Genomic DNA, 17851 nt, shown 5'->3' with positions numbered 1-17851 from the left:
CATTTTCAATTGTCAGTTCACTATGAAACTGACACCTATTTACTCACATCGCTTAAGCAAGATATTGTGACACACATCTCCGATCACATCCATGAATGGAGACGTAGACGTTGCCTGATAAAATTTGAGATTGTTAATCATTTTCTCATTGAATGGTTCACTAAATAATTTGTGGCCCCAATTGCTCACAATATAGCTATGGGTGGATGTGTTACTGAAGAGCAAGCCATTGCTCGTGCCCAGTACTTGGATCTATTTTACTCTTAGTCTAGCACTTTGTATGAGTTATTACCCAATGCGCTGCGGCCATCATCCGATCCCACAGCATCAAAGTCACAAGTTGTACCTCATGTCGATGGATTTATTGATTCAGTATACCAGACCCCTACTAAATCTTCATCCAAACAAAAGTTGGTCTCAAATGTTGTTCCTAATAGTTCATCCCAGAATCCACCTGGCCTTGGAAAAACCTCAGAGGTCCACGTTGTCCATTCTATCGCAGCGGACAAATCCTCGAAAGGTAAGAATAAAGGTAAAGGCAAGGGTAAAGTCGATGCCATAAAACGAAGTCCTCCCAAATCTTCTGCTGGTGAATCTTCGCAACGGAAACCTAAATATCCCTGCCTCATTTGCGAGGAAGATCACTACACTAAGGATTGTCCCCGATGGTCCGAAGTTAGTTGCTTGCTCAAAGGGACCCCTGCTATCCTCAAAGAGCCATTTCCATCTCAACAAACCCAAATGGTAGACCAACCCCAATCATCTGCTTCCTTAGGATCTCAAGTGTTCATGATGAGTACACCTATTAATGTGGCTACTAGATCGAAAGATTATCAAACTCCTGCTTCAGCAGCTGGGAAAGAGAAAGAAGCCGCACCTTCTTCTTCTACCCCGAGTTCTGGCCCTCTTCATATTGAGTGCCCTAACCCTGATTCCGCTATACGGCCACCCTCTCAAGGTGTGTTGCGGAAATCCTCGTACAATCCTAACGCCCGAGCCGCTCAGCACTATAATATTGTTGAGGATTTGGCTCAAGCGCCGTCAGCTATGTTGGCTCTCGAGGTGCTCCAAAGCTTCCCATCGCAGCGGAAATATTTGCTGTCAGCTATCGAGGGCATTGATCCCACCGATTCCAATTTGATATGTTTTGATCTAGAGAACCATGTTCCACGCCTCCCTCATCAGATTGCCTTTCTCATTCAGGTAATCATCAATGAGAATACCATCCACCGGACTGTCATCGATGAAGGTGCTTCCACCTGCATCATGTCAACCGCATGCTAGAAGGCTATTGGTTCTCCTACTTTGAACCAATCTCTAAGCACTTTGGAAGCTTTCGATGGGCGCGATTTACGACCCTTCGGTGTCTTACCTAACCTTGCCCATCACTCTGGAAGGTAAGACAGTGCAATTCGAGGTATAAATTGTTGACGCCAATCTCAATTATAATATTCTACTTGGTCGAAGTTGGACCCATGCGATGCATGTCGTGGCCTCCTCTTTATTTCACATGATTCCTTTTCCCCATCAAGGGAAGATTGTCACTGTCGACAAGCTATCTTTCTTGGCCTCTTCCTCCTCGGATGGAAATTTTCCGTATGTTAAGCACACTGGTGCTCCCTATGAGAGTGTGGGGGCAGGTCTTTTTAAAGATTCTACATTAATGGGAATTTTTCTGCTCCCACCTCCTCATGTTGCCTCTGTCAACATGGTCTTGGTCAAATCTGATCCTTGGGTCATACCTTCACCAAATCTTATTGATACCTGGGACGAGGTTATGCCGCTTAGTCCTGCCGAAGTCAATTACATGGAAATTGTTTCAGCTTCAAGTTCTACATCCTCTAATTCTTCTGTTTCGAAGACCTCTCTCGATACGTACTCTCAATCCCCGTGGCTTGGCACTTTGGAATCACCAGATCCCTTAGCTGAGACCTTCCTTGCTGATGAAGACATCATGGAAGTCATGTCTCTCGAGGAACCACCTCAGATCGATACTCATCATCGCTTCTCATTCCTGCCTCATCTAGCGGTCATGTCTACCGCTCCCGAAGAGTGTTCTTCTCCGTTGTATATTAATGTGTCAGTTTATCCTTACATGATTAAGATATTTCAACATAGGGCACCTTATCACTTCATGGATTCAAGATTTTTCACCCTCCCGAGCTTTTACCGATTTCCCATTATTGTAATGGGTTTGCCATCTGACTCGTAACCCTCCCTCGCCCAGGGGGCATTGGGGCAAAGCCTTATATGAGTTCTACTCCATTATTTGGCCGAGTCAATGCTTACTCACTATGCCAACGGTCGGTGTCCTTCCGTGTTGATCGATTACCCGAGTCAAAACATGGACTCTCCCAAGAAGTACTATGCTTAGGTCATCTTGCATGGTTACTTGTGTACATTAGTGTGTCATTCATTTTTCTGCAGTGTGGTTTTGTGTGTTAGTTTTCAAATAGCTTCCCTGTTTACTATGCTTTTCTTGCTTTGCATATGTCTGCGACTTCCCACATCGGTTTTGCTGATGGTCCTTGTTGTAGTACCCGAAACCTATCATCCGCGGCATGGGCTATTTATGACCCTAACGGTGAGTTGATTGACCTTCAAGGTATCTATCTAGGTCACACAACTAACAACATTTTTGAATATAGTGCGGTCATCGAATTGCTGTCAGAAGCCATTGCTCTTAACATTAGAGAGTTGGTTGTCAACTTGGATTCACAGCTTGTCGTCCTTCAACTCAATGGGCACTATTCTGTCAGAAACCCTCAAATATTAAGAAGGTATCTCTGTATTCGTCTACTGGAAATAAATTTTGATTACATTACATATCATCATATTCCTAGATACATGAATACATTGACATATGCATTAGCTAATTATGTGTTGGATAGACATTTACGAAACATGTGATAAGATAAACCATTTGCACCATAGTAAACAAGAAAATACAACATATATATATATATATATATATATATATGGTGATAATGTTCGATACATCAGAACCCCAAAAAATAATATGTGCGTCCAAAATACCATCGACGGCTCGCAGGCCTCATATATCTGTGGCACGCAGGCCTCAAAAATGTAAGTGTTGGACCTAGGAACTAATCAGCATGGTGATCGTGGTAGCATGATATAGCTTGTGCAACACGAGTCAACAATCGACGGATCCGATCCGAGACTCCCACCGTGTGTCTCTGGTACTGACGAGGAATGTCTCCTACCCGAGCATACTCCAGGATACCATGAGTCAACCCCTCAAGGTTCCTCGCGATATCCTCCTCGTTGTCACTCCCCTCCTGATAAGGAGTGACAACATCAATCGAGCGAGGGACTCACATAGCTATTGGGGACATCCCAGTAGGCCGCTCTGGTCCAACGTATGCATTAACAAGAGAAATTTTATAAGCACATATATACCAAAAAAATAAAAAAAAAAATCTCAAAATTAAAAAGTTGATTTTTTACCTTCATCATCGAAATCCTCTCCATCTGGTAAGGGCATATCCGGATCTCCATGGAAGTCAATGTCACTGTATGGCAAGTCCTCCATGACGCTCTTCTATCCTCGTAGCCATGAAAAGGATGCAGGTCTGTATGACATGTGCTGACCCCCAGAGATCCTGGGCATCAAACGACTCCAGCGGGCCATCCGCAAGTCGCGTGGCATAGGAGGATCTACTTCAGTTAGTTGATACTGGAACAGTGGCACCCATTCCAAGAAGAAGGTCACGAGCACATATCCAAAGCAAAATTGCTTCAGATTCCCTGCCTTAGCTTTGGACAGCTGGCGCTTTATGTTGGTCTTCATGGCCTCTGCCCAATTGAAGATCGTAGGTGTTGTACAGTTGATAGCATATAGGAACTTTGACTTGTTGGTCTCATGTTCCGCTTGGGACCTTGCCACTCTGTTGATGGTCAACAGAAGCACTCTCAGTGTTAGATCCCAAACACTAGAAATCTCAATCTTCCCACTCTTGGATTTCAGGGCCTCAGGGCAGTGTTCAGCAAGCAATGAAGATATTCTTGCCCCAATCGGTCATGACCCGTACAAGTTAACTGGTTCCCCTCTTCAGGACAGTCCAATGATGAAGTATATATTTGAAGTTTCCAACTCCAGCTCCTGGTCACCAATGACAAATATTTCCCGATTAATGTCCCAAAGACTAATCAGGTACCGAAGCAACTCGGGTTGGGCCTGCATCCCTGGCATGAGAAAGAATTTGAGGAGCCCGCAAGCCCTCAAAGCTTCCAGGCAATTTGGATCATTCATTGCTTGGGTGTCCACATCCTCATGTTCCCATTCTTTCTAGTCCACCATTTTTGGCGATTCTTTCCTGCAAAAGCCATTAATTTGAGTCAACAATCATGCTTGGCCCATAAATTTTGAGTTTTAACGGTGATTTTTTGAGGAAATAGGGTTTTTCCCTATTCACGGCGCCGACGTGCCTGTTTTAAAAATAGTTGCACCGATGGCACGACTGGCTTTGTTAATCATCCTCGGCCGGCGCGATTCCGTGCCAGGAAGTCGTGCCGACTAAGGGTGATTTTTTTTTTGCAAAACCCCCTCAAAAAACAAAAAAAATGGTTAAAAATAGGAATAAAAGACATGAAAATGGAGCTCAAGGCTTTGGCTCTTACCTGTAACTGGCGGCTCGGCGATTGACCTCTCGGATCTCCCGCAATATGCTCCGGAACAATTAGGGAAAAAGTGAGTAAAAAAGTTTTCACAACAAGGTAAAATGGTAAATGGTAAAAATATATTTATTTTTCTCCTTTTTATTCATTTTTTCATGAAAATATCAGGTTTTTGTAAATATTTTAACCTATTTTGCCTCAAGAACTGGATAATACACTTTACCTTTTTGCGCAACGACAGGTGATGGATGTTCGACGATGATGACGAGTCACGTTTCAACTCTTTTCTTGACTCGTTAAGCTCATATGAAAAGATTGTCGAGTATTTTTCCCTTTTGACTCGTAAAAGAGAATAAAATGGGGGGTCCGCTTTCAAGCTCTTTTCCGACCCTTTAAAAGCGAAAATATGGTCGAGCCCTTGTCGTTTCGAACTTGTTAACGGATGCAAAACGTCGTGCACCCAGTATAAGTTTACCCCTTTTTCGAGCTGGGAGGCACTATTTACGAAAAAGGTACTCCTTGACTGAAATGGTCAAGCAGTTCTCTCAAGTATCTTTTTCTACCTTTTTCGGGCTCGAGAGACACAAATGTACGAAAAGGGACCATGTGGAGTTTTCTTTTGCGTGTCTTTTTCAAACTCTCTAAACATGAAAAAGATACTGAGATACACCTTTGTCGGACTCGTTAAACTATTAAACGACATCGGATTCGTTATCATGATGAACATGAGCTTCTACTTCCTAGGGCTCATTAAACTTACTAGGTTGGATTCATCTGAAGGATGAACTTATAGTGCAAGCATATGCTATCCCCTTCAAGCTTACGATTAAAAAATAATTGGGGTACCTGCCATAAATGGTGGGGGGAAATTTGGAAATCAATTAGTTGTGTCGGCAGCTCACTCTTGAACATGACACTTTCTGCTTCGTGCCAGGTTGGGATATCCCCCTTTATATCGTTGACCTCTCCTGGGTTGGGCCGTTCATTTTTGCCTTCCATTTGATCTCTGCCACGTCATCATGACCCCCGATACTATGGATCATGTTAGCCCTGAGGTGCACTACTGTTATTTTAATGGAAATGTCCCCTATTTTAGCTTTGATGGTCCACATCTCCTCTTGCACCACTTTGGCCATAAGCCAGACTTCAAAATTATACACACGTGCTCATAAATATCGGTGGGTCCACTCTCGGTTCATCTCCTTTCTGTTGCTCTCTCCATTCTCTGATCCCCGTCGTCGATCTTCCCACTGATCTGACGGTCCACACTTCATCCGACTAACGCTTTACGCTCACCCACTCCGACCAATCACCACCGTTAGATAATTTCCGCCAGATCTAACGACTATCGCGCATATCGCTCGAGCAACAAGAGAGAGGGTTACGCACCTGATAAAGTGGTTTCCTCTCTCTCCTCTGCTGCTACGTGGCGCTCGAGGAATGGAATCGGGCGGGCTCCAACCTTTACCACTTACCACCCGATGACTGCCCGATATAAACCATTTCCGCTTGAGTAAAAACCGCTCCCGGGCGTTATCCTTTGAGCACCTCCTCCACCCGATAGCCGTTCGATCTACCCATCTAAGATCTAACAGCTCAGACTTATTCCACTCCTACCACGACTTCAAGCCTCCAGCGATTGTTCTCATCCATCCATTCCTCCCGATCCAACGGCCCTCATTCACGACCACCATAGTTCATCCTTCGCCGCCTAACCAACATCCCGACCGTCAATCCACACCATCCAACGCCCCCATACCCCACTTCCCACCAGTCACCTGGGGAGGAAGTTTGTTGGCTTTGTTAGTGTTTTTGACAGTCGGACAGTGAACTGAAATAACAAAATGCATGGCTGAAAAGACGAAAAAACAATAGCACGATGCAGCCGAACCAACAGAAATGATCATGGAACACGCTGGCACGAGTGAACCACATGACAACGTGGTGAAATTACCAGAATTTAATTACCATATTTGTTAGAAACAGAGCTCTCTGAGCTCATGTTTGTCTAGTTATGGCATCAAGTAGTTAGAAGATAGAGGGGATAGATTAAGACATCTTGAGCCTCAGAGAGTTTGAGAGTATTGTAAAAAGCCTATAAATGGCCGAAAGTTCGAAGGAATAAGGGTTCAAATTTTGGAGACTGTGGATACTCTGTTCCTCCCAGCGTCTCATCTTCATTCCAGTAATACAAGCTTCTTTTGCTATTACATGTTCAATTCCCATCTTCTCCTCTATTCTAAGCTTGCACTTGAATGGGTTATTCATGTTTTCTTCTGTGTCAAATGCCAGATAACTATCATCTTATCTCTGCGTTGATAAATTAGATTTGCAAGCTTCATTTACTTTTTGTATCTAGCCATTCATATGTGTTTATGTATGCATCTGTTAGTACAGTCAGGATTCTCCATCTATTCATTGTATCTATAAACTATTGAGCATTAGTGGTTGAAAGCCTTGTCAAGTCGAGGGTGTTCATGCATGTCTTGAGCGAAAACGGAGTTGAAACAGTCATCTAACTTGATCCAAACCCCAATCCATTCCAATAGTTCAGAGAATGATATTGAAGATGTATATGTTACCAGGCATCTCCAAGCTACAACCTAGGAGAGTTTCCTAGAGTGCTAAAATAATTGGCGCCACTGTCGGGGAGAGGAGACTGAAGCTCAGCTTCCTTGGGGGACGACACAGATCCAGCTTTGATGATAGACAAAGTCTTGACACTATTTGGGTTTTAGTCATCTATTTGGCGACTCTACTGGAGGATGAACCTATTGGCGACTCCACTCCATAGTTCTGGCTTAGTTTGTGAGGCATACTCCGAGAAATCCTCAAAAGCCACAAGCTGACACAGTACCTGACCCTGAAAAAATCATCAAAGAAAGAAAGGCGTTGTGGAAAGGAGCATCAGGTTCAGGTAGCTCTAAACAATATTCTATATCTCTTCAAGAAAATCATGTAATAGAACAAATACATGTTGAGAGTATAGCATCTACTACTAGCAGGGAAGAAAAAATCTCAGAGATTCATAGAGCTCCTTATTCTTTAGGTTCTTCTTTTGTTGTAAGCCCAAAGGAAGCGTCTCCTCCTATCCATCATACTCCTTTAGTCCTATCAGTCACTCCTCAACCCTTTGTCATTCAGACTTCCAGTACACTTATAGCCACCACAGCAATGGCAACACCTACCAAAATGGAAAGAATCATAGCTGCTAGGTATGGACCTCTAGTACTGCCCACTCCTTTGAATGCCATGCCTATTAGAGAATATCATAAGTATATTCCTAAGTTCATTGGGACTGAAGGTGCTACAGCTTAGGAACATCTTGAATCATTCTATAGCTATGCTGATAACTTGGACATTAGTGAAGATGATGTATGGATGAGAGTCGTTGTCTAAAGTCTAGATGGAGAGGCTAGAAAATGGTTCAGAGAACTGACCCCAAGGTCTATAGCAAATATTGAGGCTTTAGATGATGCATTCCTAAAGCATTGGGGGGATAAGAAGGATCTACTCTACTACCACACTGAGTTTGGGAACTTAAAGAGGGAAAATGGTGAGTTGTTGTCCGATTTTAATAAGAGGTTTAACCGCATGTATAGCAAGATACCAACTAAATTAAAACCCACCACTACCTCTGCTAAACTCACCTATGCCAGTGCCTTTGATTCTGACTTCCGTCTACTGTTGAGGGAGAGACGATGTGCTACCTTGGCTTATATGCAGGATGCAACCTTGGAAGTAGAATCAAACATCATGGCCACAGAGAAGCTCAAGAGGTATATTGATAGAAGGAGACGGAGGGGCGAATCTTCATCATCTTCAGATCCCAAGGTAGATAAAATGACCAAGATGATAGAGTCATTAGCCTCTGGAATCTCCAAATTAAAGGTTGAGCAGCACCCTGGGAAAGGAAGAGTTCCCAATACCTTTGCTCCTAGAAATCCAAATCCATATAGAAGAACTAATGAGCAGTTGCAAAGAGGCCAATGAAGACCAAAGGGTGAATATCCCTTTCCAGAATGTAGTCATGGAAGAAGAGCAGTTTGAAGAAGATGATGAGATCCATTGTCTGGAAGACAAAGGCAGTGCCTCATTTTTGACCTTAGTTGCCTATGAAAAGTCATTATTCAATGACCAGATCAGCGAAGAGTGGGATGGTGGAGTTGTTCTGCAAACCGATGATCAACACAGATATGATCTGAGGTCGAAGATGAATAATGCCAAGGAAACTCTTGTTCAGAGAGCTGTTGTACCTGCAATACAACAAGCTAATAAGCAGAACGACCGGCAGTTGATCCCATCATCCTCAAAGCTCTATCTCATGGGGTAAGAGGCCTTGCCAAGTGTCCTTCTCCTTTCAGTTTTGAATTAGAAATTTAGAAGCTAAGCATACCTATTCCTCTAATTGAACTAGTGAAGAATGAGTCCTTCAAGAGATCTATCCTCGAGGCCCTTGAGCCTAAAGCCATTCAAGCCTCCATTGACTATGTAAATTTGCAAGACGACAAACCAGCTGTTGTTCTCAGCGCAATGATTGAAAATTGTGATGACAGCTCCCCATTATTCTATGTCTCTTTGACTATTCATGACAAAATAAATCACGACTGCCTTCTAGACATAGGAGCCAACCATAATCTAATGCCCAAGGCTGTCATGGATGAGTTGGGTCTTGACATTACAAAGTCTTATCATGACCTGTTTTCTTTTGACTCTAGAAAAGTGAAATGTTTGGGATTAATCAAAGACCTAGCCATCACCTTGTCTCAGCTGCCCATGAAGAACATGATGATGGATATTGTGGTAGCAGATGTACCCCCCAAGTTTGGCATGTTTCTTTCCAAAGGTTGGATCAAGAGATTAGGTGGAACATTGCAAAATGATATGTCCTATGCTACTGTCCCAGTTTTTGGAGGTGAGAGTAGGAGATTATACAAAGAAGCTCAGTTGGCTTATATCATCAGTGATGAAAGGAATCCCACTAATCATCCCATCTATGCTGTCGACACTAATTTTGGAGCCTGTATTCTTCAGATTGAAGAATCCCAGTTGGCCTCCATGCAGCTTAGGAAACCAGTTTTCCAGATCACAAAGGAAGAAGGCCCACAAATTTGGGACATGTTCTTTGATGGAGCTTGCTCTAAGGAAGTTGCAGGGGTAGGTGTAGTCCTTGTGTCCCCCACACAAGAATGCATTCATTTATCTTTCAAGTTAACTTTTCAGGTCACAAATAACATAGCAGAGTATGAAGCCTTGATATTGGGCTTAAACGCTGCTAAAGAAATGGGCATCAAAGGTCTGAAGGTGTTTGGAGATGCAGACCTTATCATTCAGCAAGTCAATAAAACTTTCCAAGCAAAACATCCAAGGTTGAAAGCATACAGAGATGAGGTATGGAAGCTCAAGCGTTCTTTTAATAGTTTCAACATTTCTTACATCCCTAGAATGAAGAACCAGCTTGTTGATTCCCTTGTTGTGTCTACTAGCACATTTATTCCTCCTTTGCCTCCTAAATTGACTTATGAAGTTCAGGTGAAATATTCTCTGCCTGACAATGTCAAATACTGGAAATTTTTTGAAGATGATGATGAAATTAATAGGTTTTTACAAGTCATTGATGAATTTTCTGAAATACACATTGACCAAGAAAACGAAACCATTTAAGAATGCAACCAATCCAAGAGAAAGGATGAGATTGGTCAGGATAGCATTGTTCAGCTGCCTAGTAACCATACACCCAAAGGATTGGTGCCCCTAGAGAAGCTGTTTGATCATAATGTTGTACCTTATAAGACCGCCAAAAAAGAAAATGAGTCTACAATTCATAAACATAATGTAGGGAGTCCAGCCCATCCAAAGTACATAAATCTGTCCACTCACTTGTCTTCTGCCCAAAGTTCCAAGTATTGCACCCTAATGAAACAATTTGCTGATATTTTCGCTTGGGAGTACAGTGATCTTAAGACCTATGACACCAACATCCTTCAGTATAAGATTCCACTAGAGAAGAACACCATCCCTTTTAAGTAGAAATTAAGACCTATCAGCCCTCTCTTATTGCCTTTGATTGAAAAGGAAATCAAGAAGCTATTGGATGCCAAGATCATAGTTCCCCTAAGGTATTCAAAGTGGATAGCTAACCTTGTGGTAGTAAGAAAGAAGAATGGAGAATCAGGCTTTGTGTTGACTTTAGGAATCCGAACATATGCTCTAAAAAAGACAACTACCCCCTGCCTAAGATGGAACACTTGCTGCAAAAAGTTTCAGGGGCTAGAGTCATGTCTTTCTTAGATGGATTTTCAGGTTAAAATTAGGTTGTTGTACATCCAGAAGATCAGGAAAAGACCGCCTTCACTACTCCTTGGGGCACTTTCATGTACTCCAAGATGCCTTTTGGACTGATGAATGCTGGGGATACTTTTCAGAGGGCCATGGACATAGCCTTCGTGGGAGAGAAGGACAAGTTTGTCCTTATCTACCTTGATGACATAACAGTCTTTTCCAACAGTCACAAGGACAATTTGCAGCATTTGAAGAAGGTGTTTCTAAAATGCAGACAGTTTGGAATTTCTGTGAACCCAAAGAAGTCACAGTTTTCTCTAGAAGAAGGCAAACTTCTGGGACATATTGTTTCTATTGAAGGTGTGAAGATCGATCCAGCAAGAGTTCAAGCAATTCAAACATTGTCCATCCCAAGGCCAAAAAGGGACATTCAATCTTTCCTAGGTAAGATTAACTTTTTCAGGAGGTTTATTCCAAACTTTTCATAGTTAGTGAAGCACATCACTTCCATGCTGAAGAAAGGATCAGAAATAAAATCGACAGATGGTGCAAGAAGCTCTTTTGAAGCCATCAAACAAGCTATCATGGAAGTTCCCACTCTAATCAGTCCAGATTGTACCAGGGAGTTTTATATCTTCTCTTTTGCCTCTTATGATACACTTGCAGTAGTTCTTTTGCAAAAAAATGATGAAGGTGTAGAACACCTGTGGCCTTTTTCAGCAAAACTCCGAGGGATGCTGAACTAAGGTATGACCTTATTGAAAAACAAGCTTATGCTCTCATAAAATCTTTAAAGGCATTCAAAATTTATATTCTGCATTCCAAAGTGGTTGCGTATGTACCTTCAACCTCGGTAAAAGATGTCCTAACTCAGCCAGATATTGATGGAAAGAGAGCTAAATTGATTGCAAAATTCATAGAGTTCAACATAGAGGTGAAGCCCACCAAGCTTGTCAAAGGCCAGGGCTTGGCTAAGCTTATGGCTGTGGAAAATTGTAGTTTGTTAGACATCAATTGCATGGTTTCAAATTTAGGTGGTGAGCGGACAGAGGAAGCAGCAGAAGAGCAAGAGCAGAATCAGTCTTTGGCTAAAAATCTAGCCACCTGTGAATGGTATTCCAGTGTAGTTCATTTTTTGCAGAAGCTAGAAGTCCCTCCAGGGCATAGCTCAAGTCAAGCCTGGGCCATTAAGCTCAGAACAACCAAATCTGCATTAATAAAAACCTACTTTATTGGAAAGACCCATCAGGGATCCTCTTGAGATGTCTAGACAAAGGACAATCTGTGGAAGTCATGCACCAGTTCCATTCTAGCATTTGTGGAGGGCATCATTATTAGAAAACCACAACCCACAAGATTATGAGAGCTAGGTGTTATTGGCCTACTCTGTTCTCTGATGTGTTTTCTTTTATGAAGTCTTGTGACAAATGTCAGAGGTTTGCGGGAAGACAACAGCTAAAATATCTGCCCTTGAAGCCAGTACACGCCAATGGTCCCTTCCAGCAGTGGGGCTTGAACTTCATAGGTGAGATCAATCCACATTCCAGTGGCCATCACAAATGGATCTTGGTGGCCACTGATTATTTCACCAAATGGATTGAGGCTATACCCACTAAAAATTCTAATCATCAGGTTATCATAAAGTTTTTGAATGAGAATATTTTCACTAGATTTGGTTGCCCAACCAAACTAGTCATTGATAATGCAACATCTTTCAGGGTAGAAGAATTGGTGGACATGTGTGAATCCATGGGCATTCAATTGGTGCATTCTACCTCATATTATCCTCAAGGAAATGGCCTGGCATAATCATCTAACAAGAGTCTTGTAAGGATAATCAAAAAACTGTTGGAGGACAACAAAAAGAACTGGGATTCCAAGTTGAATTTTGCACTATGAGCTGATAGAGTTACCAACAAGAAGTCCATAGGAAATTCTCCATTTAAGTTGGTTTATGGTGCTGATGTTGTTTTTCCTATCCAGCTGATTCTCCCCGTGGCCAAATTCTTGCAACAAGAACAGGATGAAGAGAATGACATGGCGAGGAGAATGAGTAACTTGGTTGAATTACAGTAGATCAGAGAACAATTGGTTGAGAAGTCAAAAATTCATTAGAAGAAGATCAAAGAAACCTTTGATAGAAAGGAAAAAATGGATAGTTTTCAGGTTGGTGACTGGGTTCTCAAATGGGATGCATTGAAGGAAAATAAGGGCAACCATGGTAAATTTGATGCCTTATGGACGAGACCATTTGTCATTGCTCAAGTTCAAATGAACAATACTTTCATTCTGCACAATTTGGAGGGGGAAGGTGTTTTTGATGGCCTAGTCAATGGGCGGTTTTTGAAACTTTATGAGGCTTTAAGGCCGTAATACTGTAATAGGTTTTTTCAGTTTTTGTTTTCTATGCAAATAAACTCCATGCCCAATGGAACACTAGGAGATAAGTTTGTTTTGGTTGTTACAGGAAAGGAAATAGTCTGCAGCGCTTGAAACCTCACAGGGAGGCTTTCATCCCCAAAAGGAACCAGTGTTAGCCCTGAGGTGCACTACTGCTATTTTAATGGAAATGTCCCCTGTTTTAGCTCCGATGGTCCACGTCTCCTCTTGTGCCGCTTTGGCCATAAGCTGGACTTTAAAATTATACACCTGTTCTCATAAATATCGGCAGGTCCGCTCTCGGTTCATCTCCTTTCCGCTGCACTCTCCATTCTTCGATCCCCGCCATCGATCTTCCCACTGATCTAACGGTCCACACTTCATCCAACTAATGATTTACGCTCACCCACTATGACCAATCACCACCGTTAGATCATTTCCGCCAGATCTAACGACTATCGCGCATATCGCTCAAGCAACAAGAGAGAGGGTTACCCGCCCGATAAAGCGGTTTCCTCTCTCTCCTCCGCTGTTATGTGGGGCTCGAGGAATGGAATCGGGCGGGTTCTGACTTTTACCACTTACCACTCGATGACTCCATGATATAAACCATTTCCGCTTAAGTAAAAACCGTTGTCAGGTGTTATCCTTCGAGCACCTCCTCTGCCTGATAGCTGTTCGATCTACCCATCTAAGATCTGACGGCTCGGAATTATTCTTCTCCCACCACGACTTCAAGCCTCTAGTGATTGATCTCCTCCATCCATTCCTCCCAATGCAACGACCCTCGTTCATGATCACCATAGTTCATCCTCCACCGCCTGACCAACATCCCAACCGTCAATCCACACCATCCAATGGCCCCCGTACCCCACTTCCCACCAGTCACCCAAGGAGGAAGTTTGTTAGCTTTGTCAGTGTTTTTGATAGTCGGACAGTGAACTAAAATAACATAAAGCATGGCCGAAAAGGGGAAAAAACAACAGCATGATGCAGCAAAACCAACAAAAATGATCATGGAACGCGCTGGCACGAGTGAACCACCTGACAGCGTGACAAAATTACCAAAATTTGATTACCATATTTGTTAGAAACAGAGCTCTCTAAGCTCATGTTTGTCTAGTTATGGCATCAAGTAGTTAGAAGACAGAGGAGACAGATTAAGACATCTCGAGCCTCAGAGAGTTTGAGAGTATTGTAAAAATCCTATAAATGGCCGAAAGTTTGAAGGAATAGGGGTTCAAATTTTGGAGACTGTGGATACTCTGTTCCTCCCAACATCTCATCTTCATTCCAGTAATACAAGCTTCTTTTGTTGTTACATGTTCAATTTCCATCTTCTCCTCTGTTCTAAGCTTGCACTTGAATAGGTTATTCATGTTTTCTTCTGTGTCTAGTGCCAGATAACTGTCATCTTATCTCTGTGTTGATAAATTAGATTTGCAAGCTTCATTTACTTTCTGTAGCTAGCCATTCATATGTGTTTATGTATGTATCTATTGGTACAGTCATGATTCTCCATCTTTTCATTGAATCTATAAACTACTGAGCATTAGTGGTAGAAATCCTTGTCAAGTTGAGGGTGTTCATGCATGTGTTGAGTGAAAACAGAGTTGAAACAATCATATGACTTGATCCAAACCCCAATCCATTCCAATAGTTTAGAGAACGATATTGAAGATTTATATGTTACTAGGCATCTCCGAGCTACAACCTAGGAGAGTTTCCTGGAGTGTTAACAAATCCAAAAGCTGCCAAACTTCCGGTTGTGTCATTGATATGTTCAAGAGTTGTCCTTCTGCAGTTACAATTACCTCTGATCCTCTGTATCGCCCAAAATCATTTTGCATCCTTTCGTCTCGTGTCGATGATGTGGGAAACATTATGGCCATCCTTCGACATGGTCGTTTCCTGACTTCAACTCATTATTCGGGAAGTTGACCGAGAGACTCCCTTCCAGTACCTTAGAGCTTGCATGCCCTAATGGCAAGTTCTTCGCACTCGATGACAAGTTCACATCATTGGCTTTCGATCGAGTGATTTCATGGGTGTTCGACTTCAGTTCCTCTATTCACATTCCGTGGATTGTGCTATAGTACCTTGAGGACCATTGTCATTATTCATGGTTTCTCTCGTGCTTGTTAACGGTTTACATCATTGACTAGTAATCAAGTGACTTTCTAGCATGTTCGACGTCAACACATCTATTCACATGTTAGAATTTGTACTTTGATCAGGTCGTGTTGGAGCGCAAGACCCTGGGCTCAGATCACAAAAGTCCAGGTTGCGAAGTGATGTGACATGGTTACGTTGATATACATGTCTCTTTTAGATGGATGGTTGCGACCATACCATGATTTATCATATGTGATTCTTCTCATTATTGGGTGGTTGCGACCATACCTTGGTCTCATTATGATCCTCTTTGAAGGATGGTTGCACCAATACCTGGATCTAGTTACATGATCATTCTTTGGATGGTTGCATCCATGCCACAATTCATGTATCATTTGACAGAGTTCTCAGTTATGTATATGTATTTGTACTTGCTTGCAGGTTTTCCGATGGTAGACTACAGTTCCCCGCACTGATTCATAAAGCATTTCATCCCTCACTCTAGTTCATCCTTCACGCTTTAGGGGGCATCTATTACACAACATTTTGTCACTGTCCCTGTACTCCTCGTTCCTTGATCCTAGAGGACCTCTACAGTGAACCCTACATGCTTACCCTTCATGAAGAAACTCCCATTGTGTCCCTATTCATGAGCAGAGCAATTCCTTTTTGCACCATTTCCCCTGAAACTTCTGTTTTCCCAATTTACAAGACCGACGCTAATGGCTCTTGTCTTCCCCACGCTGATGTGTGGAGATTAGCACTGTCCATAGAGCCGACTGGAGCAACTGAGCTATGTTCCAGTCCCGTCAATCCTATGTTTTTTAAATTATGAGTCGAAGCTTCCAGCTCTAGAAGCTTCGTAGGGGAAGTCTGGTAAATGGTTTGGCCAGATGGGGTTGAGGATGTCACTTTGGGCTCCTTTCCCCTATAAACATGGAACTACCTCAAGGGATAAGACCTTCTCCCATTAGAAGAGGATCCATCTCCCATCCATTCATATTATATAAACCTCCCTTGTTCCCAAGCACAAGCTAGTGTTAATGTTGGTTTGCTAGTGCTATTTTGGTTTGGAGTAAACAACAAGCTATTCGTAGTTGTAGCTCTCTAGTTTTGTGAGGGAGAAGTGTGATTTTGGTTTGGAGTGAAGCCTAAAGGGAAGAGCCTTAAAACTATTGTTGATTGAGGCCATTATGGAATGCTAACAGAAGTGTGTGGGAACCTGGTCTTGTCAGAGGAGAACAGCAATGCCAAGACAATGGTTGTAATCTCTTCTTGATTCAATATATATGCAACTATTGATTGATTTCCTACATGATTTTTCATCTTACATATTCATGGCTTAATGTTTCTTGACTTGTTAAGTAGGTTGAATTACAATTTGTCTATTATCATGGTTGTTGTTAGCTACTGTTTACTTGTTTCAGGTGCTTGAAGAAGGAAGCGAGAGATAGCTGGAGTGAGCAAGCAAGGACATCATCAAACGGGATAAGCGTACTAAGAGGTATGCCCTCTTAATTGGTTCTAACCTAAGGAAATCTTCCATATAATGTATCAGTTGTGGCTAGACTTGTTATCGGGCTAGAGGTTTTTGTGTATGTCCGCAATTATAATTTTTCTTCACCACAGAAGGTTGTCTTGTAAATGTCCTCCTCTTTTACGCATACCTGATGATATCCATATCTTAGATTAATCTTCGACAACGTTGTTTCTCCCTTCAACTGATCGAACAAGTCATCAATCCTCGACAACGGATACCTGTTCTTGATGGTCACTTTGTTCAACTTCCTGTAGTTAATGCATAATCTGAGAGTACCATCTTTCTTCTTCACAAACAATACCAATGTGCCCCATGGTGATACACTTGGCCTAATGTATCACTTGTCCAACATTTCCTTCAATTGTAACTTCATCTACCAACTCAGGTGTGCTCATCCTGTAAGGTGATTTTGATGTTGGAGTTGTCCCTGGCACTAACTCAATAGAAAATTCTACCTCCCTGTGAGGTGGCAACTCAGTAATGTCCTCTGGAAATACATCCTGAAACTGCTATAGCACTGGGTACCTACTCAAAAGATCTACATCCTCAACTTGCTTACCCTTGTCACTAGAAATGTGCACTGCAAATAACATGCACCTTTTCTACAACTATGCTTTCCTTGCACAGCTGTCACTACTATCCGGAACATATATCATGTCTCTGAAACTCATACGGAATGACTTCAAGATGATCCTAGAACTTGATTAAGTTTTAATCTTGTCTGTTGGTGCTCCAACAGAGGATTATAGGAAGAAGTCGATGGGCACTTGGAGAATACACTTGAGCAGTTTGGTTTCCAGAGAGCACCAGTAGTTGTCGGAGAGCTAGGGATTGAAGCAGAGACAGTGATTGTAACACCATCCTCCCACATCTACCCAATAAACTGGGTAGTCG

Source organism: Pinus tabuliformis, chromosome 1_2 (genome assembly GCF_031772625.1).
Source record: "Pinus tabuliformis cultivar Carrire ecotype Pingquan chromosome 1_2, CPIR1, whole genome shotgun sequence".
In the NCBI taxonomy this organism is placed as follows: domain Eukaryota; kingdom Viridiplantae; phylum Streptophyta; class Pinopsida; order Pinales; family Pinaceae; genus Pinus; species Pinus tabuliformis.
The sequence above is the reverse complement of the archived record's forward strand: the minus strand, read 5'-3'. Positions refer to the sequence as shown.